The sequence below is a fragment of the Sphaerodactylus townsendi genome, linkage group LG07 (assembly GCF_021028975.2).
Source record: "Sphaerodactylus townsendi isolate TG3544 linkage group LG07, MPM_Stown_v2.3, whole genome shotgun sequence".
NCBI classification, from domain to species: domain Eukaryota; kingdom Metazoa; phylum Chordata; class Lepidosauria; order Squamata; family Sphaerodactylidae; genus Sphaerodactylus; species Sphaerodactylus townsendi.
In genome coordinates, this window is record NC_059431.1 from 24,882,876 (window position 1) to 24,891,994 (window position 9,119).

Sequence of the window (9,119 nt, forward strand, 5' to 3'; positions counted from 1 at the left end):
CGAATAAACTGAACACACAATGCTGAATATGTAGATTAAACTGCACAGAACTCAACCTGCAATAAGCGACACATTTGGCAAAACCTGCCTCCATGTTCAGATATGCTCAGCCAGATTAACTGCAGGACTAATAATGATTGAAAAAAGTCTATTAAACAATTTCTACTAGTGGACATAATTAAAAAGTCAATAATAAATGGGTCCCTCCCAATTCTGCACTGCTTTCTGGATTCTCGCTGCACACTGACATGCCCACTGATGTTTTCCTCCATGATGTTTTCCTTCATCTGCCCTCCATGAATGTGTCTGTGTAAGAGTGCATTCCTAAACAGAGGAAGCTGACAGTGGATTACAATTTAAATCAGAAAGACACACCCAATCTCTGTCAAGCCACAGTGGGTCCTTCTACTTCTACTCCATTATCAAGTCTCCCCAAAAGGGCTGGCCAGATGTTCCAGAAAGTCACACCAGAAACAGAGGCCAAAGTTTTCTGTTGTTTCCTCAGGTCAATTGGTATTCAAAGGTATACTGCCCTTGAACAAGGAAGCCCCATTCACCCATCTTTATTTATTGTATTGATTCTTTGATTTATAGGGCATACTTTCCCCAAGACCTGCTCAGGGCAGTTTACAACAGATATATAGATTAAAACATCAGTGCTGGCATGCTTCCCTGATGATGCTAAAATCAACTAATTGAGGGGGATGGGGAAACTAAGGGAAAAAGGGGAAAGAGACCAGGAAGAGAATAGGGAAAAGAACAGGAAGGCAAACTGTGTTTGAATTATGGCTGCTGCCCTCAACCCCATAGGCCTGGTGGAATAGATCCATGTTACAGGCCCTGTGGGACTTGGTCTCATTTGACAGAACGTTCCACCAGGCTGGGGCCAGAGCTGAAAATACTCTGATCCTGGTCAAGGACAGCCAGACTGTTTTGGGGCCAGGGACCACTGTTTTGGGACCAGCAAGTTGTTGGCCACAGAGCGGAGTGCTCTCTTGGGGGTGTGTTTGGCTTCTTGGCTAATTGCTTTCATCTATGCCTGGGATACCAGCACAGTCTGTTGTGGTCAATGCGTCCTGTAATTGTCACTGGTAGCTTGTCGAACTTTTCCTACCCTCTCCTTGGTTTGGGAACGTCTGTTTAAAGAGCAGGTGCCCCCTGAGCAAGGCAGTGAACTGGATGGTATCAACCACAAATAAGAAAAAAAAAACCCCACACAATAGGCTACTGCATCAACATGTTTATGGGAATCAGGAAACTGATAAATCTAAAACAGGCACAACAGAAAGCAAAAGCAATGTGATAACAGCATACAGAGTACAAAAAGGAATTAACTGAAATACAGAAAAAGCTACAGGAGAACAGGTAAGTCCAGTAAGTCCAAATGAGCAACACTGCAGGGTGAGTGTGCGGAAGAGATTCTCCATTCTGACAGGATGAGGCGATCTGGCTTTTCTTCCCATTTCGCAGTTCCAAGACCGCTTCATCAGCAGCACAAAAGGTTTAAGGCTGCCCAATCATGGGTTTGATTAGCTACTACAAAATCAAACAATAAATATCGAGTGTATAAATATCATAAATGCTATAAAAATTACAAAAATATAGTTTATAATATTCACTATGCATAATATTATAAAAATAGAGATATATTTTATAAAAGAAGTTAATATGGGTCAACTTGCATATTGTAGGGACTATAAGTATTCAAGTCAATATGAGGCTAGGCTCTCTGTAAGTGGGCTTCAAATACTGCATTATACTCAGCTACAATTGGCTTCTTTATATAGTATAAGCGCTTAACAATTGAAAAGAACATATTTAAAGGAAACATATCACAAGAGTGGATAATTTACTAATTGCATTATCATCTGTTCGTATTTTTAAGAACCAAGACGCCACACGTACAAAAAATCCAATTATTTTCAAATTAAAAATAAACATACTTTATAAAAAGCAACTGAAGTCCATTTCATTATTTAAACCAAAGGGGTAAAAGGATCTAAAGATATAGGTAAGCTTGGTCTCGATCCTGCAAAGACATTTCATAACATCTGTATGTCTGTAAGCATAACCCTTATAGGAATAAATGACACAAAGTAAAATATGTTTCTGTGTATCCTTTTTCAAAAAAGTGTGGGACTAAAGATGCATCCAAGTACCTTTCTGGATCTTTGACTTGTGTTCTACAAGTCTTAATTTGACCAATCTGCAGGACATCCCAATATGACCCCAAAGATATCCAGCTGGCCACCATGAGGGACAGGACCTTTACGGCCTTGGCCCCCCCCTACCTGGTGGAACAGTGTAGTCGACCCACGTGGTCAGCGTAAGAACGAGACGAGACGCGGAGATAACATCTGGTGGAGATCGCCAGCAGCGGGAGCCCGGAGGTCCGTGTTCCTACCGAGTCTCCCGCGTGCTGGTTCCTGGCACCTTTTATTGTTATTCTATCGGGGGCGTGTAGGAGGGAGGACCGGGGGGAGTTCCGGGAGAGCGGGAGGCGGGAGGTCGGGAGATCATCATGTGATGCATGATCTCACCTGGCTACGTGCGGAGAGGAGCGTAAGCGTCTGAGCCTAATCCTCACCTGGGGGCAAGACCATTGTCCCTGCGCCCGGTGACTGAGCCAGACAGTTCATGACCCGTGACTCATAGGGGGATGAGGAGTGGGGGTGCGGTGCGACCAGCAAGGCCGTAGGTCCGTTGGCGTCCCAACGTTCTACCACGGTGCTGCTGGGTCAGCAGTGCATTACTACAAGTGACCAGGTGATCGTTGCTGGGCTCTTTCCAGTGGCTGGCTGGGCAAACCAGAGTGAAGTCCATCTTGAGCTGGCCTCGTCCATCACGCTGAAAAGGGGCCGCTCCTCAGGGCCTTCTCTCAGGTGAGCAGCGTGGGGCCTTCCGGGAATCTCCAAAGGAAAAGGTGGGCGGAAAAGGGGTGCAACTGGGATTTGGGGGATATTTGGCTCAACACATAAAATTTGCCAGGTCTTGCTGGGCGCTGCCCTTGGTCAACTTTTTGTATCTCGGAGAAAACTGCTGGGTCTTTCAATAATTCCATTGTTGTATTGTTCTACTGTGAATGACCTAAACCAAAGAAATATTTTGCTGTCTGAAATGTAGTTCTCAGGGTGTCAATCATGGTACGACGTAGGCCTGCATTGTTTTCAATGTATCAAAAAGCTTTTGATTCCTGTAGTTTTAATTATAAAAAGGGCATGATTTTTCTGTATGACGAGTCGTCCTTCTCTGCTACTAGACATGTTGTCCAATTGAATAAATGTATTACATTTATGTATTACATGTATAAATGTATTACATGTATAAATGTATTACATTTATTCAAACGCCTCTTGTCTCCTGGAATTCATCCCCTATATCCCCCCCCATTTCCCAGCCGGGAGCCTGAAAAGCCCATCCAAGTTGCCCTCCTGGGGTAACACTTGCATGATAGAATTCTGCTGTGAAATATGGGAACTAGTTACATATAGAACAGTCCCTCCAGAGGCATCTTCCATTTACTAGAAAACCCCAGGCCTTCTTCCATGTGAGAACAGGTGTATGCTTGAACCACACTCACCTGGCTGCTTCAAAAACAAACACTGGAATGCATTGGGGCCAGTGAGTGGGAAACGTCCAGATTCACCCATAAAATATAACCTCAGAGAACGAACTCCAGGGTGTGGGGCAAGAGGGGGGAAGGAATGAAGCTATGTGGCTGTCCTTCAGGGAGGAGTACAAGTCCTCTTGTGCACATTATAAGACAAGCACAAAATCAGCCCTCCCTTTTTGACTTTTGCTTAATCTCTGAACCTGCTTATAATCTTCTAGAAATAAGCTAATGGGTGACTTCCTGTCTTTTGTTGCCAAGTGTTATCCATGGCCTTTTGACACCTTTTTGAGATAAGATGCTGGGGGAGGTGGGGAAGAGGGGGAGTGGAAGATGATGTTCTGGGCCAGGTGGGAAAGCTGATGGTTTTCACTCTCCCAGAGTGCCATCTGCTGGAAACTCAGAAGATTACTTCTTTGCGCTGGGATTTTCATCCAAAAATAGATTGTCAGACTGGTTAGCAAGAGCCAGAGATGCAGTCCCTGACTGGAAATTGTTGGGTGACTCTGACAAGTCACCAGCTCACAGTGGATGGCCTACCTCACAGTGCTGCTGGGAGGATGAAGGAGGGTACTCCCTGTAAAGCCCTTCACCTGCCCTTCACTTGGGCTTAAGGCTGGTTTGAGTATAATTTTAAAAGCATGGGCTGTTAGGAACTGAAACTTGAGGGCACGCCTGCATATGAACAACAGTTTACCAGCAGCATTGTTGGAACTGAGTGAACAAAGGGTGTTGGAGAGCCAGCATGATATAGTGGTTAAGAGCAGGTGCACTCTAATCTGGAGAACTGGTTTTGATTCTTTGCTGTGCCACTTGAGCTGTGGATACTTATCTGGTGAAGCAGATTAGCTTGTGCACTCCAACACATGACAGCTGGGTGACCTTGGGCTAGGCACAGTTTTTTGGAGCTCTCTCAGCCCCACTCATCTCACAGGGTGTTTGGGGGGGGGGGAAGGGAAGGAGATTGTAAACTCCTTTGAGAAAGGGGGGGATATAAAGCCAAACTACTACTCCTCTTCTTCCTTCTTCTTCTTCTTCTTCTTCTTCTTCTTCTTCTTCTTCTTCTTCTTCTTCTTCTTCTTCTTCTTCTTCTTCTTCTTCTTCTTCTTCTTCTTCTTCCTCCTCCTCCTCCTCCTCCTCCTCTCCTCCTCCTCCTCCTCCTCCTCCTCCTCCTCCTCCTCCTCCTCCTCTTCTATTATTGCTGGAAGAAAGGAAACAGCTAATGCAGAAGCATGCTGTGGTGTTTAGGACCTGAGATATGTATAGGTAATTTTTTTAAAAAAAAATTGAAGGCAGGAAGGTATTTCCAAACTCCATGTGAGTCATGATCTACTGCGTTAGAACCAAGAATGATAAGGGGGAGGGCAAGGGGGGCAGCAGGAGAGGTGGCTGCTTGTGCTCCACAAGAAAAACAAAACCGAAGACCATCCTTCACTCAGAAAGCCCAGGCCTGCAAGTTGTACAGATGGTACAAAATGAGGGTAAACCTGCTTTCCATAATTTGGGCTGGCGTTGCTGGTTGTGGGGAGGTACCTCCACCAGTGGAAATATCCTCTGGTCTTTGGTGGTTCCAGTCAGCCTGGTCCACATTTCAGAACTCCTCACTGACTAAAGGTCTGGAAATTTGGGGTGTCTTTTTTGTGCTCCAGCACAAGCAGAGAAGAACACAGCTCCAACCAGGTGTTCTCCCCAGGTGACCCACGAGATGCGTGGCAGAGCAGGCCATACTAACTTTATATTTCCCTTTTTCTTTCTCAGCATCGGGCCATGGAGCAGAAAGGCACCCAGACCTCCAGCCTCCCAGGTAAGATGGGTGGCTCCCCTCCCAACTCTGCATCTTGTGGGGCAGGGCAGAGCATTCTTGCAGGTGGACCCCACCCCAAGAGGAGGATCGGTGGAGCTAGAAGAGGGGAAAGACCAGGCAGATGGTTAATCTGAACACAAGAATGGCAGAGGGACTGCTTCAAAATTCGCTGGAGAGATTCAGCCACACACAGTCTTTAAATGGCACACTTGCATGTGGGTGGGGGAGGGGGCTGAGAGAACAGCAGGCAAAAGTCAGCCACAAACAGTTCAGAGTCAGATTTGGAATGAAGGAGAAAGTCTGATGAACTGAGGGAAGCATTTATAGCACACTTCCTCCTTGTCCTTAGAGGGCTGTTCAAAACTGTGCTCTTCGCAGAGCCTGAGGGAAAGTCGTGTGGGAGAGGGGCTCTGCTCCCCTCTGCTGGTCCATGGAACAAAGGCAGCCTCTCAGAACACTGATGATTCAACCTGCCAAGAAGAGGACACATCAGAAGGAACCGGCTGGTGGAAGGGACACCTTTGGGCAAGGGGGGCTTTCACATATGAAAGGCTGTAAAGGTTAAAACCAACACCCAGAACTGAGCCTAGAAACAAACCGGCAAGCAGGACAGTTCTTCCAAGACACATGTTGCATGCCAGTGTGACCCAGCATCTGCTAGCACTCAGGACACACTGGTTTGCCCAAGCTGAATGTATCCATTTATCTTCAAGGGCAGTCCCACATGCACTGCATTAGAGTAGACCGGGGGGGGGGGGGTTGATGCCAAGTCACAGCTGATTTACGGCAATCCATAGGCTTTTGAAGGCAGGAGACACTCTGAGGTGGTTTGCCATTTCCGGTCTCTGTGTAGTGACCCTGGATTTCCTTGGAGGTTTCCCATCCAACAGTGAGCCAGGGCTGACTCTGCTTAGCTTCTGAGAGCTAACAAGATCAGGCCAGGCTGGGGCTACCTAAGACAGGGCGCTGTAAAGATGACAGAAGCACAAGATCCGCATGGCTAGATGTGGGGATTCGACACGGCTAGCTGTGTTCACCTCTGGAAGCAATACAAAACAGACATCCAGGGTCACCTTCAAGACAACCTAGTGCAGGGGTCTGCAACCTGCGGCTCTCCAGATATTCATGAACTACAATTCCCATCAGCCCCTGTCAGCATGGCAGGGGCTGATGGGAATTGTAGTTCATGAACATCTGGAGAGCTGCAGGTTGCAGACCCCTGACCTAGTGTGACCTTTCAAGATAGAACCAGTGCCATGAGTCTTCAAAGGGTCTTTGAGCTTCTGTTAAGTGTGTGGAGGAGCCTGGAGAGTGGAGAGGATCCTTGGCTGGAGTGTCGGGGTCCCAGGCTCAAGCCCCGGCTCTGCCACAGAGCTTGCTGGATGATCTTGGGCCAGTCGCTTTCTCTGAGCCTCACAGGGCTGCGATCAGGATGCCATGTGGCTAAAGAACTGGGGACACTGTTCCTTGGAAGGAAATGCTACAAGAAGGCACCTCCCCTCCCCTCTCTTTACTCTCTGCAGCACAGTCTCCGTGCCCCAAGAACGAGACCACCGTCTGTGGAGATGAGGAGCTGGACGAGGAGACCCTGTAAGTAGCCTGAGGGGGTGGGGACGTCCAGGGCTTCAGGCAACAAGAATGGGAGTTCTTTGGCAGGCCTGGGGGGGGGGGGGAGCCAGAAACCAGCCCACTCCCTCCAAGCACTGGTTTATATTAAGAGACTGGGGGAGAGACACTTGCAGATCCTTCTACTCTGCATCCATGCAGTTTGAAGCTGCACTAGGGGTTAAATGGCTACCTCGAGACAAAATTGTCTCCCAGGGCTCTGTGGCCAATCTGCCCCCCCACCACCCTAGCTCAGCCCCTGATGCCCACAGGCTTCCCCCCACTGCTCTCAACCCTGCCTCCATGTCCTGCCATGGACATGGAGCCAAGATCTAGGAGTGCCCACTCTTCCAGACTCCCCCTGCTGGCTGGGTTCCCAGCCGGCAGCCTCTTCTGAAGAGAGGGGGGAGTCCAGGGTGGGGTTGAGGGCGCTTGGAGGCAGCAGGAAGACCTGCTGCCTTGTCGCTTTTGCATGCCTTGGATGGGGTCGAGGCACGCTTGAAAACAATGAGACAGTAGGATTTTCTCTGTCACTGCAGGGGGCTGATTTTTAAGCCTCATCGTGACCAAGAAGAGGGCGCCGGGGACAAGGGGTACCCCTTATCCCTAGGCAGATACGCCACTGTTTGGAACACTGCAGAAACGGATTCTTCCACTGGCACGGGCCTTCTTCCCTCCTCTGCTTCCCTCCTCAACAGACAGTGTGAGGGAAGAAATCCCCCTGCTGGGCCATCACTTCTGGTCTGTCAGTCTCAACCGTATGCTCTTATTTTCTTAAACTGGTCCCTCATCCCACTGACAAGTGTGTTTGCTGGGTAGGAAAGTGACTAGTATGGTTTTGGCCAAACTCTTGTGTCCCATCTATTACTGACATTTCTCCAGCCCGAGAGAAATGTGCCAGGTGAGCTCTGTAGCCAGTCTGGTTTCGTGTGGGCCGCCGATCAGAAGTGGGCTTTTAAAAGGAGCCACAGCAAAGTTAGGGTGGCCAACTCCTGGTTTGGAAATCGTTGAAGTTTGGGGGGCTGGAACCCGAGAAGGGTGTGATTTGGAGGAGAAGCCGCACTGAAGTATAATGTCACAGGGTCCATTCTCCAAAGTGGCTAGTTTCCAGAGATCTGTCTGGAACCTGGAGATGAATTTTGGGAGATCTCCAGGCCCCACCTGGAGTTTGGCAACCAGAGCCCCCACCCACCCCGTCCCTAGCCGGCAGGGCTGGCCATTGTGAGGAGCATTCTGTTCGCTGTCAGAGGCATTCCCATCTTCAGGACTTCTTCCCACATTCCAAGGCTGACCCTTAGCTGCAGAAAGGGCCTCTGAGGCAGGATGGCTCAGGCTGTGTGTGGCTGGCCAACCCTTCTCTGTCCTGCCTCCAGGAACTTCATCTCAACCTTGTACACGGCTTTGGGGCCACTCATGCCTGAGCTGACCAAGCTCCAAAGGTACCAGGACCCTCCTGCTCACCTGATGATCGAAATGAAGGCCAGGCTGAAAGAGCTGGGCACCACTGTGTCAGAAGCCAGGAAGAAGCTACTGCAGTACAACGTTTACCTGGTGAGTGCCCAGGGCGTGGCGGGAGACGGACAGGCGTTCTGCTTCAGTGGTGAGCCAGGATGCTTCAGAGCTGAATCCTGCCAGGTGGGGACCAGGGAGATGGCTGGGTTCTGTGCAACTCCTCTGATCGCTTTGCCATTCCTTCCTGCAGAAAAAGAAGCTTGCAAAAGTAGCCCAGGAGAAAAAAGCCATGAAGGAGCAACCCGGGGGAAATGCCACTGAGCAAGTGAGACCTTCCGACCCGCCCTTCCCCCTTTCTTCCCAGGGAAAAGGTCCTGCTCCTTCCTGTGCTTCCCTTCATGATTCAGCCCCACAGAGGGCAGAAATGGTGCTGGGGAGGGGGACCAAGGCTGAGGACAGCAAACAACAGCCAGGAGAGGAAGGGAAAGGAGGGCAAAAGAAAGAAAGAAAAAGAGTTGGATTTATATCCCCCCCTTTCTCTCCTGTAAGGAGACTCAAAGGAGCTTACAAACTCCTTTCCCTTCCCCCCTCACAACAGACACCCTGTGAGGTAGGTGGGGCTGAGAGAGCTCAGAAGAACTGTGACTA